Genomic DNA, 8,821 nt, shown 5'->3' with positions numbered 1-8,821 from the left:
TCCCAGACAGGCCGGGCTGAGGGACCTCCGGGGCCCTCCAGTGCACAAATGTCATGCACCAGGCCTCTAGTATATAATAAATAAATATAAGTAAACATAAATAAATAACATCTCTTTGGGGTCCTCAATATTTTTAATACTAAAAGATCCTGAGGTCAAAAAGTTTGAGAATTGCTGATCTAAACAATAATGAACAATCTTTCTTTACTCTTTTCCTTGCTCTTTGAAGCCAAGTTTCTGCTAATTCAGTTTCACATTCTTTATTTCAAAATCATAACTCTAAGCCTTGCTTGTATAGCCCATCTGTGGAAGAGTCACTCTCACTGTCTGGAATGCTGAATTACAAGGAATGGGGAGGTGAGGAAAGAGCAGAGAAGGGAGAAGAAGAGAGAGGAGGAGAGAGGGAGGGAGTGATATGATTGTTTTTCCCTTTAAACTTCCCCATAATCCGGAAATTAAAGGGTTAATATTTGGATAGGCAAGAAGCTTCCAGAGCCGAAACTGGTTTGGCTCACTGGATAGAGCTTCGGTCTTCGGACTGAAAGGTCCCAGGTTCGATTCTGGTCAAGGACATGTACATTGGTTGCGGGCACATCACCGGTAGGGGGTGTGCAGGAGGCAGCTGGTTGATGTTTCTCTCTCATTGATGTTTCTGGCTCTCTGTCCCTCTCCCTTCCTCTCTCTAAAGAATCAATGAAATATATTAAAAAAAAGAAGAAGCTTCCAGAACCTCGAACCAGCACTAAAGCAATATCTGTTCTCACCTAACCATGCTGTGCTCTACTTGCTGTTAAATATTTTTAACCATTCTGTCTCAGAAGATTGCTGGAAGGATTACATAATCCAACATATATAAAGGGCTAGCACAGTGCCTGGTGCAGAAGTATGCTCAGTGAGTGTTAGATATCATTATAATTATGATTTCCTCACCCTGCTCCTAATAGTCACTGTATTCCTTGACCCATCTCTTAAGCAATGATTACATTCTGCCCTCTCATTTCTCAAGAGGGTATCATCCATCTTAAACTATGCTATGAGGACTGAAGACAACTCCAGAACATTCCAAACCAAGGAGCCGGAGCCAAGTGGTCAGGGTCTATGCATTCCTTCTAAGCAGTGGCTTCTGTTGCCCTCTGCCAGTGGGAAAAGGAAAAGGAGAAACTTGCAAAACTATCCCAGAGAGACTTCTCGGTATTTGAGCCTAGCTAAAGGCAGAAAATATAAAAAGGCCTGTGTGAAACCTGTCTCTGGTCAGAGATCCCTGGCCAGCAAAGACTGACCCCAGTCCTCTTCATAAAGCAAACAAGCCTTGGAACACCTGGCCACCCGCCCCCTAGGCAATTCAAATTCCAACACTAGGAATTTAACGTATTACTAAATACAATTTCCTTCTTGAAGATGCTGGACACAGAGACTATCCCAACCAGGGGAGTTCAGAACCCCAATCCTTCCTATTTTACTTAAGCTGTAGGTGTATTTACACAAAAGTTTGGGCAGCACTGAACCACAGCTAGTCAGAGAGGTCCTGCACGCTCCGGGCTAACTCATCCTTCCCCACTTGAAAAGCATCTTTTGGCCCAAGAATTAGCCAAAGGAGTTTCCGATTCATTTGGAATCCAGGTCTCTAACACAACATGGCTTTTTGCTTTTTTCCATTCCCTACCTGTTCAACCAACAAGCAGGCTAAGACATTAAGTATTTTTCCATGGCTCTCCATAAATGCAAAATGCTGCTTCTGCTCACATATAAATAAGGCCTTAACAGTTTACAGAATGTTCTCTTACCAGTTTCCTCATTTCATCTTCACAGGAGCCCTGTGAAATGAAGTAGATGGAGGTTCCAGTTATAAAATAAAAACAACTGAATTTGTAGTCAAAAGAACTGAGCTTAAAACCTCAGCTGCACTAGTAACACTCTGTGTGATCTTATATAAGTCAGATTCATGTCAACTCTGAAAGACAATATCTAATTATTTTTAAGTAAGCTATCCAAGACTGATAAGATGACACCTTCTATTTTATTGCTCCAACATCCTTAATATGTAGCTTTCACCTCATGCTACAAGATGCTTGCTTGGACTTCATCCATACTGTCCACATTCCAGACACTAGAAAGGAAGAGAGGATGAAGAAGAAAGGGAGCAGTGGGTACAAAACAGTTCTCCTCCATGCCGCCATGTCTGCCTTCCACTTATATCCCATTGGTTGGAACTTGGTCATATAACCACAACTAACTGCAAGGGAGGTGGGGAAATGTAGTCTTACTTCAGGCCATGTTTCCAACTAAAAATTACATTATATTGAAAAAATAATAATTTTTGCAATATGTTTTTTATTGATTTTAGAGAGAGGGGAAGGGTAGGGAGGGAGAGAAAGAGAAACATCAATGTAAGAAACATCAATCAGCTGTCTTTCTGCACATCCCCTACTGGAGATTGAGCCCACAACCTGGGCATGCACTCTGACTGGGAATCGAACTGGCGACCCTTTTGTGCATGGGACAATGCTCAACCAACTGAGTCACACCAACCAGGGCAATAAAAAATAATTTTAAAAAAATGGATTTTGAGGGACAACCAGTAGTCTCTGCTACAACCTCAAGTTTTATGGATTCTCTAAGCCTGCTTCTTCATCTGAGAAATACATGAACTCAGGCTCATTCTTGAGTAAGGCTGCAGCCCCTGACTGCTCACTGATCACCTTTGAGACAGATAATGCTAGACCAGGGACTTTATTCTTATAATATGTGAGCTTCCAAGACACAAAGTATGAATTAACCAAGAACCCAGCAAGAACCCAGGCAGGAGAGTGTAGGTCCCAATGCCAAGCACAGAGTAAAAAAAAAAAAAAAAAAAAAGTATTTTTGGATGGGATGGAAATGAAGATAAAAGTAGCACTAAGAAGGTGAAATCAAACCAAAGATGATATGATTAAGTGGGAAGGAGGAGGATGGACCTACTTGATTGTCTGGAACTCTAGCTGTTCAGTAGCATTAGATGGTTGTTTATAGGAGTATGTTTCTTTCTTTTTCTTTATTGATTAAGGTATTACATATGTGTACTTATTGCCCTATTTCCTCCCAACCCCCCACTCATGTCCTTAACCCCCTGGTGTCTGTGTCCATTGGTTATGCTTATATGCATGCATACAAGTCCTTTGGTTGATCTCTCCCCTTTTTTCCCACCCTCCCCTACCTTCCCTATTCATCAGTTTATGTTGTTTCTGAGAGAATCAACCCAGTTTCAAAGTCTAGGTTCAGTGCAGGCCATGATGAAAATTACATGCTGTGGTGCATTTACAACATGGAATACTATGCAGCTGTAAAAAGAAGGATCTCTTAACTTTTGAGACAACATGGAGGGACCTGGAAAGTATTATGCTAAGTGAAATAAGCTAGTCAGAGAAGGACAAGTATCACGTGATCTCACTCATATGTGGACTCTAACAAACAAAATAAACTGATGAACAAAATAAATCCAGAGACATAGAAGCATGGAACAGACTGTTGAATCTCAGAGGAAGGCAGGCGTGGGTGGGTAGGTTGGAAGAGATCAACCAAAGAACTTGTACACATAACCCATGAACACAGACAATAGTGTAGTGAAGGCCTGGGGTGGGAGGAGGAGGTGTGCTAGAAGGGGTCAATGGGAGATAAATAGGGGACACATGTAATACTTTCAACAATAAAGATTTTTTTAAAAAAAAAAGAATCACAGGCTTAGCTGGTTTGGCTCAGTGGACAGAGCATTGGCCCAAAAGATGAAGGATCCTGGGTTTGATTCTGGTCAAGAGCATGTACTTTGGTTGCAGGTTTCCTGGCCCTGGTCGGGGTGCATGCAAGAGGCAACCAATAAATGTGTCGCTCTCACTTTGATGTTTCTCTCTGTCTCTCCCCCTCCCTTCCACTCTCTCTAAAAATCAATGGAAAAATATCCTTGGGTGAGGATTAACAAAAAATAAAAATAAAAAAGCATTACATAAGCATGTTTACTAAAAGGTTTTGTGAACTATACAGTGCCACTCCAATGTAATAAATAGTAGTAGTAGTATGAAAAATTAATGCTACATCATCACTTTTTTGAGATTATAAGTGGAGATAGTACCTGAAAAATCTCAAGTGTTCAAAATGAATGTTTCTGATGATGAGAATTAGAAGTCATTATAGGTCAGAAACCAAAGAAGTGTACCCCTTTGAGAGCTGCCCTCCAATACTAGGCAAGAGAATTGGAGCTCTAAATCAAAATTGTAAAGACCTGGTTTCCTGGCCTGGATCCACTACTTACTAGTTTGGTGGCCTTTGGATTTCATTTAGCCAAACTTGGCATCAGTGTGCGCAACCATAAAATGAAGTAATGTGTGCTTATCCAAGAGATAAATTCAATTGAGATCCTACATCCATATATTAAACAAATATTAACAGTATAATTTCTACGTGTCACATGCTTTGCTAGAAGCTGATACTTATAATGCACTATAGGAAGCAGTATAGGGCTACAATGAGGAGTGTAAGTATAGAGAAAGACTGCCTAGAATCCTGGAGCTGCCACTTGTTTGGTGTGTGATTCTGGCCAAGTCCCTGAACCCCTCTCTCTGCTTCATTTTTCTCATCTCCTAAAGGAGGATGATAGTAATGCATCATCCCTGGGACTACTGATGCATGCAAAGTGCCTCTAGAATAGTTTTTGCATATACCAAGAGTTCAATACACATTTACTGGTATTATTATTGATGTTATTGTTGTTGTTTTCCCATGAAAGCAACTGCCTAGTCTGCCCACTTGTAGTTCTTTTCCTTGGCATCACCATCTAGATCCTTCGATAGATGCCATTTTACACAACTACAATATTCCAAGCCATAGACAAGGACTTGGGAATCCACTGCCTGTTTCTCACAAGCAGCCTTGGAAGTATCATCATTGTTATCAAAAGAAACTGATGCTTTGTCCAAGCTCACACTGTTGACAAGTAGTAGACCTGAGATCTGAATGAAGCTTCTCTGGCTTTAACAACCATGTTCTTTCAACCTTGATCTTTTCCTTTGTACATCTTACCTGATCTTTGCTAATTATTTTTTTCCACTTCTCTGGTTAGAAGGAAAATTCCATGCAAAGGAACTCTGCCTAGTTCACCACTAGATGATACCTACAGGGTAAGGCCCTTGTTCTTTAGCATAACATTCAAGGCCTCCATGTTCTGATCCTCATCTACCTCTCCAATCTGGTCCCTTCCCACTCACCTTCAATGTTCTCTCATTGATCTACTTCTTTCCATACTAAATTCTTCACAGCTCTTTAAAGGAGGCATCCCCTCCTATAATCACATGTCTCAGACCTTGCCACCTATATTTCTCCTCATGCTCACCATGCCTCTGTTTATGCTATGCAATAACTCAGACTTCTCCTTTAAGACTCAAGAAAGGGCACATCATGATTTAGAGAAGGAAAGTACAGTAAGAAAGGCTTCATTGAGACCCATTACAATTGGATCTTTATTTATAGCATCTTTCTACTTCTGTGGAATGGGGATAGGGTATGAAATCCCATCCTTTCCTACAATGTGGAAGCCTTCACCCAGATTTCCAACTGAAGTCTCATTCTTCAAAAATGTATTGAACTCAGACTCTGTGCTAAACTTAATAAGAGAGACTGACCCTCTGAAGGTTCAGTGTATACTGACCACATCTATAAATGTGTGTGATTATCCCTGTTCCCCAAATGTAGCCTGGGTACTTATCAATATAATTTGTATTTGGAACCAGAGCTACAGATATGATTGAATATAGCCATTTGAGGCATACTAAATAGTAGCCAAAGACCTATGTGTATCCTGATTCCTATCTTGGTTCAGTTTTCTCCAGCAGCTCTTTTTTTAAAATATATTTTATTGCTTTTTTACAGAGAGGAAGGGAGAGGGATAGTTAGAAACATTGATGAGAGAGAAACATCAATCAGTTGCCTCCTGCACACCCCCTACTGGGGATGTGCCCGCAACCAAGGTACATGCCCTTGATTGGAATTGAACCTGGGACCCTTCAGTCTGCAGGTCGACGCTCTATCCACTGAGCCAAACTGGTCAGGGCTCCAGCAGCTCTTGAAAGCATAGGTTCAGCTGCAGTGACTCTCCTGGGGCCGAGCTGTATATGTGTGCACATAACTATTATGTTCTAGTTTATGACACATTCACTCCAAATAGCCACATGTTCCTGACCTCGTGCCCCTTTGGGGAATGTGGGATGATTGGCCTGTGTGTTTGCATTATGTGTCCTGGAAGTGAAACAGATGAGAGAAGGCAATTTTGCTAGTCCTTGAAAAGGATGACTCTTTGAACTCCTGGAGAACAACAATTTTAAAGATCCCACATTAAAGTAATATCTTATCAGAGCTGTGGGAAGAATTCTGTGAAAGAAGATTTGTATTTAGTTTAAAGAATATTTGCACCAGCCAGACACATAAATGGATGCTTGGTCAAATGTAAGCTTTGTCCGTGTTGCAGAAAGAGCAGGAAGATGAAGTTGGACCAGAAGATCGATTCCAGCTCTGTTTCATGCTGTGAAACTTTGAGCAAATACCTTAAACACCACTAAACCTCAGTTATTTTAGCTGTAAAATGAGAATAGTAATAATTTTTAATGCCTGGAGGAGCCATAATCATTAAAAGACACTATCTATACACTTGCCCTGGAAACCAGAGCCTCAGCGATGGCAGAAGATATAAATATAAGGAACTGTAACAGAGAAGAATGCCTGCACTGTGACTGGCAGACAGTCCAGCTAAAGCTGAGCAGCACCTCAGCTCTTGGGTCTGGATCCCAGTTCCAAAAGCCCAGTGACCTAGTCATGACAGTCCCAGAGGCGATCAGTTTCAGACAAACTAACCGAAATGCAAAGAAAGTGGAGGTTGGTAACAGAATGCTACTGTAGCTGGAAATCTGAACTTGAACTCTATCTCAAAACTGAGTTTGGAATGAACATAGCAACTTATCTAAAAATGCAAGTAGGTACTCACTGGCAATTATTTTAAAACCTCAATTGAATTGTAGATGGGAAAGACAGGGGGAAAGTGTGTGTGTGTGTGTGTGTGTGTGTGTGTGTGTGTATGTGTCCAGGTAGGTAGGTAGTAGTTCTGAGAGGGAATGAAAGAGTGGGGGAGTGAGGTAGCATAAAATGTAACGCCTAGGATGGCACAAGAAGACAAGAATATTTTATGTGCAATTTACAGTTATTTGCACTGACCTAAGGTGCCATTGTCTCAAAACTCCAGGAAATGTTTCCATGCCTACTCTATCCTTGTGTGTGTTGTACATTTTTGTGGTTATAAACAAAAATGGTTGATTTTCCTGGATTAAGCATAAAAAAGATAAAGGAACAGTGACAAAATATAGCAAATTAGAGCCCAAGGTGAACTGAGACTATAAGCATGACCTCTTCGACCCACAATGAAGAACTCTCAGAAATATTAGAGAGTATTGAATTTTTCCACAAGGTATTAAATAGGGAAGTGAGATAATATTATGCACAATTAAAGTGTAGATGTAACATTTTTAATGAGGAAAAAAATGTTTCCCAGGGATGAGATTATTTGAAATCCTCATGAGGAGTGGATGCCCTCTCTGCTGTCATTCCCCTTCAGAATCTAAATCTTCATTAGAAGTTGACTTAGATGAGTTGACAGTCAAGGTATAGGAATGTAACAATCTTGAAGACAGGTCTCCTCTAAGATAACTTATGGATGTTTACAGTATAGGGATAATCCTGACAAGTTAAAAATGTCCTACCCAACTTCTGTTGACCAAGATGCCTTCCCCTCCAGGCCATGCTGGAATATGTTGACCATGTCTTGATTGGCTTCCTTCTCTTGAATGTACTATTTTCATTAACATGGCACCTCTCCATTTCTTCATTTTGTTGGTACTGCTGTCTGTGACTCAACCTTACTGTGCATGTGTAACCTGGACTTTGCTAGCTACCTCCAGATTGGAATTATCACCTGAGTCATTTCCACTCTTACATTTTAGGCTGCTTCTTTTACCTTGGCTAGTTTATTCCACCATGTGCAGACTCTGTAGTTTAGCCTTCAGAGGATAATCTTATTTTTATTGTTCCCAAGTCCTTAGAAGACAACTTGCTGTAGCTCTGAGTATTGGAACACTAGTATAATGAACATGGCACCTCATTGATTTTTAATAAATAATAATCTCCCTTTTTTTCTTTGGGGGCTAGAAATCCATTGCAATCTATCAATGAAGAAGTATTTAATAAGTGCTGTAAGGGAGCAGTGAGTTAATATCAGAGACTGCCATGTAAAATATGTTGGCAAAGTAAATTAAGAACTCATATGTTTTATGTAAAAGATTAGTAAGGTGTATTAGAGCCTGGTTCCAATGGTATTGTTGAGATTGAATGAAAATATTATTAACTGCAATTGCAATGCATGGGTCACAAGTGTTTGATTCTAAAATTGTCTGGAAGCTAAACCCATGGAAATAAAGAATTGTTAAAACTGTTTATGCCACTAATATATGTTCCTATTATATGTGTCTCCTCTACTAGTTTGTGATATTTTCAAAGGCAGGATCTATGTCTAATAATCTTGTATTGCTAACATTTAGAAATTGATACGTTCACAGTTACATGGCTAGTCAAGTGGCTAAGATGCTTACTTAGGTCTCTCTGGCTCAAAATTTCTATATCTTTCTACTAACCCTGTATTTTTTATGTATTTCTGAGTCAAAGAATCACTGGGAAGAGTTAATAGGAATATACAATTCCAGGCCTCTGCCTGGAAATGTTGACCGGTTAAGTTTGGGGTAGAGGTTAAGCATGT

This window comes from Eptesicus fuscus, chromosome 2, assembly GCF_027574615.1.
Source record: "Eptesicus fuscus isolate TK198812 chromosome 2, DD_ASM_mEF_20220401, whole genome shotgun sequence".
Classification (NCBI taxonomy): Eukaryota; Metazoa; Chordata; class Mammalia; order Chiroptera; family Vespertilionidae; genus Eptesicus; species Eptesicus fuscus.
The sequence above is the reverse complement of the archived record's forward strand: the minus strand, read 5'-3'. Positions refer to the sequence as shown.